Source organism: Coturnix japonica, unplaced genomic scaffold (assembly GCF_054131305.1).
Source record: "Coturnix japonica strain WE unplaced genomic scaffold, WE-NBRP24 Scf058, whole genome shotgun sequence".
NCBI classification, from domain to species: Eukaryota; Metazoa; Chordata; class Aves; order Galliformes; family Phasianidae; genus Coturnix; species Coturnix japonica.
This window is the reverse complement of record NW_028188961.1, coordinates 652,885-658,884: the sequence shown is the minus strand read 5'-3', so window position 1 is coordinate 658,884 and position 6,000 is coordinate 652,885. Positions and strand designations below refer to the sequence as shown.

At 42.9% G+C, this 6,000-nt stretch overlaps 1 protein-coding gene across 1 annotated transcript in view; it reads left to right on the top strand.

Moving 5' to 3' along the window:
* The window catches only part of SETD1A (SET domain containing 1A, histone lysine methyltransferase), a 91,927-nt gene that overhangs the window by 23,590 nt on the left and 62,337 nt on the right, over window positions 1–6,000 (top strand).

Sequence of the window (6,000 nt, the reverse complement as noted above, 5' to 3'; positions counted from 1 at the left end):
CTAAATATCCCCAAATTCACCCAGTTTTCCCTCAAATCCTCAATATTTACCCCAAAATCCCCAACATTTACCTCATATTCCCCTCCATTCACCTCAGCATCCCCTCACTTCCCCTCACACCCCCAAATTTACCCCATTTCCACTCAAATTTACCTCAGGTTTTCCTCCAAACCCCCATATTTCCCTCAATATTCCCAATATTCACCTAAATTCACCCAGTTTTACCTCAAATCCTCAATATTTACCCCAAAATCCCCAACATTTACCTCATATTCCCCTCCATTCACCTCAGCATCCCCACATTCCCCCTCACACCCCCAAATTCACCCCATTTCCACCCAAATTTACCTCAGTTTTACCTCCAAACCCCCATATTTCCCTCAATATTCCAAATATTCACCTAAATTCACTCAGTTTTACCTCAAATCCCCAATATTTACCCCAAAATCCCCAACATTTACCTCATATTCCCCTCACACCCCCAAATTCACCCCATTTCCCCCCAAATTTACCTCAATTTTACCTCAAAACTCCCATATTTCCCTCAATATTCCAAATATTCACCTAAATTCACTCAGTTTTACCTCAAATCCCCAATATTTACCCCAAAATCCCCAACATTTACCTCATATTCCCCTCACACCCCCAAATTCACCCCATTTCCACCCAAATTTACCTCAGTTTTACCTCAAAACTCCCATATTTCCCTCAATATTCCCAACATTCAACTAAATATCCCCAAATTCACCTCAGTTTTACCTCAAATCCTCCATATTTACCCCAAAATCCCCAACATTTACCTCATATTCCCCTCCATTCACCTCAGTATCCCGACATTCCCCCTCACACCCCCAAATTTACCCCATTTCCCCCCAAATTTACCTCAGTTTTACCTCAAAACCCCCATATTTCCCTCAATATTCCCGATGTTCATCTAAATTCACCCACTTTTACCTCAAATCCTCAATATTTACCCCAAAATCCCCAACATTTACCTCATATTCCCCTCCATTCACCTCAGCATCCCCCCATTTCCCCTCACACCCCCAAATTCACCCCATTTCCCCCCAAATTTACCTCAGTTTCACCTCAAAACCCCCATATTTCCCTCAATATTCCCAACATTCAACTAAATATACCCAAATTCACCTCAGTTTTACCTCAAATCCTCAATATTTACCCCAAAATCCCCAATATTTACCTCATATTCCCCACACACCCCCATTTTCACCCCATTTCCCCCCAAATTTACCTCAGTTTTACCTCAAATCCTCAATATTTACCCCAAAATCCCCAACATTTACCTCATATTCCCCTCCATTCACCTCAGCATCCCCACATTTCCCCTCACACCCCCAAATTCACCCCATTTCCCCCCAAATTTACCTCAATTTCACCTCCAAACCCCCATATTTCCCTTAATATTCCCAATATTCACCTACATTCACCCAGTTTTACCTCAAATCCTCAATATTTACCCCAAAATCCCCAACATTTACCTCACATTCCCCTCCATTCACCTCAGTATCCCCACATTCCCCCTCACACCCCCAAATTTACCCCATTTCCCCCCAAATTTACCTCAATTTTACCTCAAATCCCCCATATTTCCCTCAATATTCCCAATTTTCACCTAAATATCCCTGAATTTACCTCAATTTTACCTCAAATCCTCAATATTTACCTCAAAATCCCCAACATTTACCTCACATTCCCCTCCATTCACCTCAGCATCCCCCATTTCCCCTCACACCCCCAAATTTACCCCATTTCCCCCCAAATTTACCTCAGTTTTACCTCCAAACCCCCATATTTCCCTCAATATTCCCAATATTCACCTAAATTCACTCAGTTTTACCTCAAATCCCCCACATTTACCCCAAAATCCCCAACATTTACCTCATATTCCCCTCCATTCACCTCAGTATCCCCACATTCCCCCTCACACTCCCAAATTCACCCCATTTCCACCCAAATTTACCTCAGTTTTACCTCAAAACCCCATATTTCCCTCAATATTCCCAATATTCACCTAAATATCCCCAAATTCACCTCAGTTTTACCTCAAATCCTCAATATTTACCCCAAAATCCCCAACATTTACCTCATATTCCCCTCCATTCACCTCAGCACCCCCACACTTCCCCTCACACTCCCAACCCCAAATTACCTCAGTTTCCACCCAAATTACCTCATAACTCCCATATTTCCCTCAATATTCCCAATATTCACCTAAATTCACCCAGTTTTACCTCAAATCCTCAATATTTACCCCAAATCCCCAACATTTACCTCACATTCCCCTCCATTCACCTCAGCGCCCCCATATTCCCCCTCACACCCCCATTTTCACCCCATTTCCCCCCAAATTTACCTCAATTTCACCTCAAAACCCCCATATTTCCCCTCAATATTCCCAATATTCACCTAAATTCACCCAGTTTTACCACAAATCCCCCACATTTACCCCAATATTCCCAACATTTACCTCACATTCCCCTCCATTCACCTCAGTATCCCCACATTCCCCTCACACCCCCAAATTTACCCCATTTCCACCCAAATTTACCTCAGTTTTACCTCAAACCCCCATATTTCCCTCAATATTCCCAATATTCACCTAAATTCACCAGTTTACCTCAAATCCTCAATATTTACCCCAAAATCCCCAACATTTACCTCATATTCCCCTCCATTCACCTCAGCACCCCCACACTTCCCCTCACACCCCCAAATTTACCCCATTTCCACCCAAATTTACCTCAATTTCACCTCAAAACCCCCATATTTCCCTCAATATTCCCAACATTCAACTAAATACCCCCAAATTTACCTCAGTTTTACCTCAAATCCTCAATATTTACCCCAAAATCCCCAACATTTACCTCATATTCCCCTCACACCCCCATTTTTACCCCATTTCCCCCAAATTTACCTCAGTTTTACCTCCAAACCCCCATATTTCCCTCAATATTCCCAATGTTCACCTAAATATCCCCAAATTCACTCATTTTTACCTCAAATCCTCAATATTTACCCCAAAATCCCCAACATTTACCTCATATTCCCCTCCATTCACCTCAGTATCCCCCCCATTTCCCCTCACACCCCCAAATTCACCCCATTTCCACCCAAATTTACCTCAATTTTACCTCAAAACCCCCATATTTCCCTCAATATTCCCAATATTCACCTAAATTCACCCAGTTTTACCTCAAATCCCCCACATTTACCCCAAAATCCCCAACATTTACCTCATAATTCCCCTCCATTCACCTCAGCATCCCCACATTCCCCCTCACACCCTCAAATTTACCCCATTTCCACCCAAATTTACCTCAGTTTTACCTCAAATCCCCCATATTTCCCTCAATATTCCCAATATTCACCTAAATTCACTCAGTTTTACCTCAAATCCTCAACATTTACCCCAAAATCTCCAAGATTTACCTCACATTCCCCTCCATTCACCTCAGTATCCCCACATTTCCCCTCACACCCCCAAATTCACCCCATTTCCACCCAAATTTACCTCAATTTTACCTCCAAACCCCCATATATCCCTCAATATTCCCAATGTTCACCTAAATTCACCCAGTTTTACCTCAAATCCCCCACATTTACCCCAAAATCCCCAACATTTACCTCATATTCCCCTCCATTCACCTCAGTATCCCCACATTCCCCCTCACACCCCCAAATTTACCCCATTTCCACCCAAATTTACCTCAATTTCACCTCCAAACCCCCATATTTCCCTCAATATTCCCAATGTTCACCTAAATATCCCCAAATTCACCCAGTTTTACCTCAAATCCTCAATATTTACCCCAAAATCCCCAACATTTACCTCATATTCCCCTCCATTCACCTCAGCATCCCCACATTCCCCCTCACACCCCAAAATTCACCCCATTTCCCCCCAAATTTACCTCAGTTTTACCTCAAAACCCCCATATTTCCCTCAATATTCCCAATATTCACCTAAATTCACCCACTTTTATTTCAAATCCTCAATATTTACCCCAAAATCCCCAACATTTACCTCATATTCCCCTCCATTCACCTCAGCATCCCCACATTCCCCCTCACACCCTCAAATTCACCCCATTTCCACCCAAATTTACCTCAATTTCACCTCAAATCCCCCATATTTCCCTCAATATTCCCAATATTCACCTAAATTCACCCAGTTTTACCTCAGATCCTCAATATTTACCCCAAAATCCCCAACATTTACCTCATATTCCCCTCCATTCACCTCAGCATCCCCACATTCCCCCTCACACCCTCAAATTCACCCCATTTCCACCCAAATTTACCTCAATTTCACCTCAAATCCCCCATATTTCCCTCAATATTCCCAATATTCACCTAAATTCACCCAGTTTTACCTCAGATCCTCAATATTTACCCCAAAATCCCCAACATTTACCTCATATTCCCCTCCATTCACCTCAGTATCCCCACATTTCCCCTCACACCCCCAAATTCACCCCATTTCCACCCAAATTTACCTCAATTTTACCTCCAAACCCCCATATATCCCTCAATATTCCCAATGTTCACCTAAATTCACCCAGTTTTACCTCAAATCCCCCACATTTACCCCAAAATCCCCAACATTTACCTCATATTCCCCTCCATTCACCTCAGTATCCCCACATTCCCCCTCACACCCCCAAATTTACCCCATTTCCACCCAAATTTACCTCAATTTCACCTCCAAACCCCCATATTTCCCTCAATATTCCCAATGTTCACCTAAATATCCCCAAATTCACCCAGTTTTACCTCAAATCCCCCACATTTACCCCAAAATCCCCAACATCTACCTCATATTCCCCTCCATTCACCTCAGTATCCCCACATTCCCCCTCAAATTGGCCCCAAATTCACCCCATTTCCAACCAAATTTACCTCAGTTTCACCTCAAATCCCCCATATTTCCCTCAATATTCCCAATATTCACCTAAATTCACCCAGTTTTACCTCAAATCCTCAATATTTACCCCAAAATCCCCAACATTTACCTCATATTCCCCTCCATTCACCTCAGTATCCCCACATTCCCCCTCACACCCCCAAATTTACCCAATTTCTACCCAAATTTACCTCAATTTCACCTCAAAACCCCCATATTTCCCTCAATATTCCCAATATTCACCTAAATTCACCCACTTTTACCTCAAATCCTCAATATTTACCCTAAAATCCCCAACATTTACCTCATATTCCCCTCCATTCACCTCAGTATCCCCACATTCCCCCTCACACCCCAATTTTCACCCCATTTTACCCCAAATTTACCTCAGTTTTACCTCAAAACCCCCATATTTCCCTCATCCCCCCAACATTTACCTCATATACCCCAAATTCACCCCATTTTACCCCAATTTTACCACACTTTTACCTCATATCTCCCATTTCCCCCCTATTTACCCCCCAATTTTACCTCAGAACCCCATTTTACCCCAATTTTACCTCAGTTTTACCTCAGATCCCCCATTTTTACCTCATTTCCCCCCAACATTTACCTCAGATCCCCCATTTTTACCCCATTTCCCCCCAATTTTACCTCAGATCTCCCATTTCCCCCACATTTCCCCCTAGTTTTACCTCACATCCCCCATTTTTACCCCATTTACCCCCAATTTTACCTCACATCCCCCAAATTTACCCCATTTTACCCCAATTTTACCACACTTTTACCTCATATCTCCCATGTTCCCCCTTATTTCCCCCCAATTTTACCTCAGAACCACATTTTACCCCAATTTTACCTCAGTTTTACCTCAGATCCCCCATTTTCACCCCATTTCCCCCCAATTTTACCTCACATCTCCCAATTTCATCCCACTTCCCCCAACATTTACCTCACATCCCCCATTTTCACCCCGTTTTACGCCAATTTTACCTCACTTTTACCTCAAACCCCCCTATATCCCCCTTTAACCCCCTATATTTCCCCATATCTCCCCCTACATGGTCCTATGTACC